At 30.4% G+C, this 7,657-nt stretch overlaps 1 long non-coding RNA gene across 1 annotated transcript; it reads left to right on the top strand.

The window, feature by feature from the left end:
- The first annotated feature begins 3,141 nt into the window (after positions 1-3,141).
- LOC117115384 lies at positions 3,142-5,597 on the top strand. The gene is made up of 3 exons (XR_004446547.1): positions 3,142-3,212; positions 5,037-5,327; positions 5,567-5,597. It is a non-coding gene; the product is annotated as an uncharacterized LOC117115384 (long non-coding RNA).
- The last annotated feature ends 2,060 nt before the right edge of the window (positions 5,598-7,657 follow it).

Here is a 7,657-nt window from a genome sequence, read left to right as displayed (position 1 = left end):
GCCTACTGTGTGGAGCCACAATGGAGCTAAGCAATAATTAGCCCTTCTTAGCAGATTAACTAGATAAACAGTTTGGCTTTGACTGAATCAGTTTGTTTGTTAAGTGTAGGTTTCAGTTCTTTGATCCAAAGCATTTGTTTAATTAAGCAATCGAACTCGGATTTGCACTTAGATAAAACCTTGAAATAATTAACAATTTCAGTAGCACTAATATAATGATCTTTTAAATGTTGTTCTATGTTGCCTTAACTGCGCATAATCATTTCTTATTTAAAATAGAATTATTTAATCAATCAGTAACTTTTGTTTTTTTAAATGAAATTAATTATTTTCTTTAAAAAGATGCTACCCAAGGCGAGACTTTTTTAAAACCTTGTTTGACGAACTCGCTGACTATTTTTTATTTCTTGATTCAATTCTTGCTTATACAGTATTTAAATATTTGAAGATTAAAAGAAAAATATATCATTTCTATTACCGAATTTTTCATTGGGGCTATTTTTACCTACCTGTCTTATGGGGCCATTTTTACCGGGGCCATTTTTTCCGGGGCCATTTTTTCTGGGGCCATTTTTTCCGGGGCCATTCTTACCTACATTCGTTTATAACATGTAAAGTTAATTCATTTGATATTTAACAAAAGTGAAGTTTGTGGTTATCTATGAATTGCATATTTTGGTAGTTGAAGTACTGTATACTGTATGTCATTCCTCTACTTTGTTATAGTGAAATAACGTTTTTAAAACTTTTATTTCCACTATCAAAAAATGTTATTCAGTGGCCATTGTTTTTCGATTATCTCTCAGAACATTATTGGCATCTGCTGTAATTGTTAAAAAACAAATGCTTTTAAGGAAATAAAAAAAAAAAATCACATATTGATCTCAGTTCAAAGGGAAAAATAAAATTTATTTCTAAATTTACAATTTTCACCTATAAACCTCTTAATTTCACAAAAGAGTGGGTTCTTTTCCAAACAAATACATCCTGCCTAATATTGTGTGTTTAGATTAGATCTTTTGCTTTAACTTTGGAAATTGAGATCATTTTAGATACTATTTCTGTATAAACTAATTTTTGTTTTCATATTACTGTAAACCTAATGGGTTTTGATAAATTTACTCTGCACTACGTAATTTCCAATAAAAAAAAGAAAATTAATTAAAAAGACCATAGATTAAAAATAAGTAAGGCGTAACATATTTTTAATCTATGTTAAAGCATAACTATTTTTACATAATTTAGTAAATCAAATTATTATTTGTGGCTTTTATTTATTAAATCAATTAAGAACATAATCTCAAAACAAAATTTAATGACAAGAAAGATTGACGTTTCGGGTCCATCATGGAACCATTCTGAAGATCAAGCAAATTGAAAAAACTAAAAACAAAAATACCAAGCAGTGACAGGAAGTTAGTAATTAATTTACATATCAATAGGGCCTACTGTGTGTGGAGCCACAGTGGAGCTAAGCAATAATTAGCCCTTCTTAGCAGATTAACTAGATAAACAGTTTGGCTTTGACTAAATCAGTTTATTAAGTGTAGGTTTCAGTTCTTTGATCCAAAGTATTTCTTTAATTAAGCAATCAAACTTGGATTTGCACTTAGATAAAACCTTGAAATAATTAACACTTTCAGTAGCACTAATATAATGATCTTTTAAATGTTGTCCTATGTTTTACTGTGCATAATCATTTCTTATTTAAAGTAGAATTATTTAATCAATCAGTAACTTGTGTTTTTTTTAATGAAATTAATGATTTTCTTTAAAAAGATGCTACCCAAGGCGAGAGTTTTTTTTATACATTGTTTGACGAACTCGCTGACTACTGTACATTTTACTGTACTGTATATATGTATTCCTACTAAAAAGTTTCTAATACTAATTTAACAGCATCTTTTTTAATGCATGCAATGATACTATTTTTTAAAAGTTGCTTTGTAAGTTACAGTATTGTAACAAAAACTAATTTATTTTAGTTTTCAAATATGCATATTCTTTATGTTGATTTATTAATTAAATTTTTGCTACAGGGTATTTTACAGCATTTATTTATTTATTATTAATTTTTTTTTCTTTAATTTTATAATTGAGGGCCATTTTTTATTTCTTGATTCAATTCTTGCTTATACAGTATTTAAATATTTGAAGATTTTAAAAAAATATATCCTTTCTATTACCAAATTTTTCATTGGGGCCATTTTTACCTACCTGTCATATGGGGCCATTTTTACCGGGGCCATTTTTTCCGGGGCAATTTTTTCTAGGGCCATTTTTTCCAGGGCCATTCTTACCTACATTCACCACACCTCATCCATAGCTGCCTATTAGGCAGTATTTTTAATGCCAAACATGTGGTGGTTTCGTCATTCTAACTCTAAAGCTCTGTCAAGACTATCATATTTTATTTCACAAAAACATGTGACATGCATGAATATGGTAACATATTTAGGTACATCATGTTTATAGGGGCATACAGCAGTCTTATTCACGCTATGAGCTATAGAAGCTAAGCCATAATTTATAGACTCTTTCTAATGATTTGACGTACACTCTTTAAATACTATACCACCCTAAGGCTAATAGGCCTAGTTTCTTTACTCAGATTAATGTGAATGAACATAAACATAACATAACATAACATAAGTATGAACAAACATCTTATTGAATCCCAAAAACATTCATAATTTGTTTTATGATGATCATCATTAACATAGTTTATTCACATGCTTATATTATCTTTTTCATGGTTGTATATCAATCGTATTCTAAAAACACAATAATCCAATATTCACAACAAAACAAAGTTTGTAGGATATGTTGGTGTGTGTGTGTTACTAATTAGTAGTCTAATAATGCATATTTCTGTTTTTGTATAAATAGTCTTTATGAAAACTTTTGAATTAATTAACAGTGATCTAATGGATCATCTTTCCTAATGCTACAGTATACGCCTATTGTTGTTATGCCTTTAATTTCTAATATTGGAATTGTTTTTAGATCTAAATATCACAGAAATATTGTTGATAAGTAAGTACTGTAAATTAAGTAAAAAAATGTGTTGAAACAATAATTCTAGTAATTGAGATACTGTATATTTAAATTTAAATGTGTTGTATATCATCTTTTTCTTTTAGAGGGTTCAAACTCTGCATTGTATGCACTTTTCATTATCCCTGTCATACTGTGGATACTGTTTCTGCTTTGTAAGTTGCTCAGAAATTGTTTCTAATGCAAAACTTTTTATACCTCATTTTTATTTAAAAATGATGTTTGCTATAAAAATAAGGTTTGAATATACACCTACAGTAAATATAAGGTCAGAATTTACTAGACTTACCACTCTTATGGGGTCCAAGTCAAAGAGTAGTTTAGTGCACACTGAGATTGGTAGAAATTTTCTATAAGAAGATAAAAATATGCTGAAGTACAATTATTGGTGGAAGTTTGAATTTATTTGCATTCATACTTTTAGTATTCTTATTAGAATTCCTTGCACACATAACACAACTATTATTTCATACTGTACACTGTTTCTCGTGGAGGCAGAGACTTAGAACCTTAATGGCTTATTGAAAGGATGCCGCAACGTACAGCCTAGACTTGCCACAAGTCTCTTATTTTTTATTATTTTTCTCATTCTGGACAGCGCCACCAACGAGAAAGTTAATTTAGAGATAGACGGAATAAGCGACTTGTAAAACACTGAATGCAGGCACCTGGATGCCAAAAGAATGACGTAATCTTATAGTCCGTATTTGGATAAATGGGCGAACCGAAATAAACAATTTCACTCAATCAAATGTTCATATTTTTGGAGCCACGACACTGAGTCACTCGCGTCGACTAGTTAGGCATGACTAAATTTAAATAGTCCTCCCTAATAAAACGGGCCTTAAAATATTTAGAATAGACCCTAGTAAGACTAATTTTGGCAATGGCAAAAACAATTAAGCTTAGACTAGATGGCATACCATACAAATACAACAAAACTTTCCAGGAGGATGGATCAGGCCTCGTCTGGAGTCAGGAGTAGGCCTAGCCTAGACTAGTAGAGACTTGGCGTATTTTTAAGTTCTTACGAGGCATACCTTTTTAACAATATTCTACCCTAAAGACCTAAATCTGTGTAGTAGCTAGCGGTGAGCAAGGTTCCTATAGCCTACGATTATCAGTCCATGTCGTTCTCAGCAGGCCAGAACTATACTAACTGTTTTAATTCAAGTATAGGTAGCCAGAAGGGAGCTAGTTCTTGTTCTAGTCGAGACATCCGCATCTTCAATTTTGAAAGTTTACCAAGATTGATTAATATGCATGAAGTTAGCCAGTCACGTGATTTACAAAATCAGTCATGCATACGATATCCCACATCAAATTTGATGTGGGAAATCGTACGCATGAATCGTTTGCCCAGGCCCTAATTCGCAAAAAAAAGAAATTGAGTATGGGACGCCAATTAAATTAGGTATGGCGCGCACTAAGTGCAATAAAGAGTGAGTAACCTACAATTAGGGCCTGGAACCCAGGCTACGTACAGCCATAATATTGACCTAGTTTAAACGGCACACTTCCTATTGGTTCTGGTGGTGAAAAGTCTTCTCGGTTAAGGGATATTAACTGTAGGCCCAGTGTACACAACTTAGCTCATGTGCACTTTATTTAAAGAAGCCAGTACATCTTTCACAATTTCTTTTGTACTGGTCTATACAGCTCCTGTTGATGACAGATGTGATTAACTTGTATCTGTTTACTGGGTACAGGGAAATACCCTTAGTTTGGAAACAAGTTACTATATGAGCTAGTCCACACCTTGAACACTTTCGAGATTTCAATATAATGCATTATATAAATCCAAATATTACATAATCTAAACTGAAATATACAATTATTAAAAAAGTGTTTCAATTATTTGTTGAATATTACATACTTTTTGACATTTTAGTTTGTAATTCTGTTAACTCTAAATCAGAATTAAGTTTGTTATTTAGATGAGTATTCACAATTTTTTTTAACTAAATTGTTTTTTGCAGACTTTATATTTTGCAGGAAAATTGAGATGAAAGGTGAAGATATGACAGCAGTAGAAGGCAACGTATCACTTGCAATGAGAAAAAAATATCGTCCTAGTATCGCCCACTTTAACACTTTCCAGTGGGACTTAGCAGTAAAAAATGAAGAGAAAAACAAGGAGGAATGGAAAACACAGGGAAAACCTGGTTCACCTCCCAAGCTCTGCAGTAATACTACATTTTTCTTCAAGTATATTCTCCGTTGCTGTTTCTACTTTTGTGGAATTTGTTGTATTGAATACTTTGGAAAATGTAAGTTACTTTACGTTGATTGGCTATAGTAACTTTGTGAGCCATAGTAATTTCTTCACCTGCCAATCACCTGATAGAATTATTCATTATATCTTTTCTGTATATGTATTTTGATGGTCAATAAAATAAAGTGAAATGTTTTGGTGTTATCTGTAAATAGGTTTTCTATCTGAAGTGGTCATAACATGAGATTATTTCTTAACTAATTTTGTTATCTCTATTTGCTTTCATGATTGTAGATGAAAATGGTGACTTGGGAAAGAAAAGTAAAAAATGGTTAGTTATTATATAGTATTCACTTCTCATCTTTTATTTTGGGTTTTTATTATATAATTTTCAATTTTTAAGTATGTTTTAAAAAAATTGTTTTTGGTCATTTTTTTATTAATAAATTTTTATCTGTGTTAAATTATGTTTATTATATTTGAAAGTTTGCAAAAATATTTGTCATAGAACTATTAAATTCCAACTAAAACTAAGGCAGTACTTTTGTAGTCAGATGTTTAATGGACTATTCACTTACAAAGCCCTCACCACATTCACAATTAGACAAATGTGAATGTAGTCCGCAAGCAAACGTGGTTCATTCTAATAAAATTCATAACAAATAATTTGTGTTCAGTTCTGAGAAAGCAGCAAGCATGATTTATTGCATGGGCAGCCACTGATGCAAAACACCAAGCACTGAAACAACTAAACTTGATCAATTATTTAAACTTCAAGAAAGGGTTCTTCGTATTTGCTCTTTTTTAAAATTACCTTTCCTATTCAAACCTCTTTTTTTATATATTTAACACCTTAAACATTTTTGACATAAATAAATTGCAATCTGCCATTTTCATGTATTGATATACAAACAATAAACTCCCAAATACTTTTAAAGGATACTTTGCAAAAAATAATAAACTACACAACTATGATACTAATAACGCAAACAAGTATGTTATAAAAAACTACAATAGAACCTTGACTCGAAATTTAATAATGCACAATAATAATTTAATAATGTCCTCTGCTCTGGAACTCACTTGACACATCCATCTTAAGTCACAAGACCATAAATTGTTTTAAATACAATTACAAATCACACCTTATATCTAAATATAAACACTCTTAATATCCTTAATCATAATTATTCTCTTAGTTATAGCCTAAACTCGTCAGCTTAATTACAAAATCCAATACTGTTACCCTTGTTTCTTTGTGTATGTGTTACTATACTGTACTGTCCTTGTCCCATTAAGAATATAATGTTGTACTCTGTTCTTGTATTCTTGTGTGTTTTGTGTGTGTACTTAACAGCATTCACTTTATTATCAAAACTTTTAATTTTCAAATTTTTACTGGTGGAACTAGGCTTAAAGCCCTCCTGGGCTTATCTGGCTTTCTCCAGACATATTTGCATTCCAATTAATATAATCAATTTTATTCATTGTAATTCCTGGTGATGCATTATGTGAATAAACTGAACTTGATTTCAATGGGAGGATTGAAAGTAATAAAATATTTACTACTGTACTACATAATTTGAATTTCTTCCTGATAGAATAATTTCAAAAGTAAAAGTACAAGATATAATGTTATGCATTGTTTGGTTTTTATAAGTTTCACTTGCAAGAGTTGGTTTTGTAAAATAAAACTTTTGAAGATTTGATTTGATCTTTTTTTTGGTTGGTGTGCATTTTGAAAGTGTACTTCCAAATACATTAATGTTTAATTACACTATTTTATTATTATGATGATTATTATTATTATTATTATTGTTTATTATTATTATTATTTTGTACACTACCATTATTATTGGTTCTTTGCTGTAAAGCAATAGGATACTTTGCAATGACGTGTTCATGTTTGTTGAAAATTTTTAAACAAGCAAACTTGAATTTCCAAGATTTTTTCCATTTATTTTTGCATACATGTAATATTTAGTCCTGTAATTGCACTCTACTGCTTGAAAACCCTTTTGAATAGATATTAAAGCAATACACAAGAACTTTATTACTTACCTACACCCAAGATTGAATGTTTGTTTTGACTTTAAAAAAATGCCATTGCTTGTTTGAGCTCTCCAATTAATGATTGGACTTTAAGGAATGTACAAAAATTGCAACAACTGTTATTTAAGGACACTAAAAAGTACCTATAACATTTCTACCTAAATGAATAATTTAAACGTATGTTTTGATCTCTGCTTAAAGAAAAGTCCTGGGTCCACCTCTTGGGGAAGGGATACAGAATCCTTCTTGGCGAGGATTAGCCAATCATTTTTGTCACAGAGTACTGGTCTTGAAAAACATTTTTGTAGTTTTAAAGTGCCATTTATGGGAATC

The sequence above is a fragment of the Anneissia japonica genome, unplaced genomic scaffold (assembly GCF_011630105.1).
Source record: "Anneissia japonica isolate Jap-2015-1 unplaced genomic scaffold, ASM1163010v1 scaffold287619_len20090_cov117, whole genome shotgun sequence".
In the NCBI taxonomy this organism is placed as follows: domain Eukaryota; kingdom Metazoa; phylum Echinodermata; class Crinoidea; order Comatulida; family Comatulidae; genus Anneissia; species Anneissia japonica.
The sequence above is the reverse complement of the archived record's forward strand: the minus strand, read 5'-3'. Positions and strand labels throughout refer to the sequence as shown.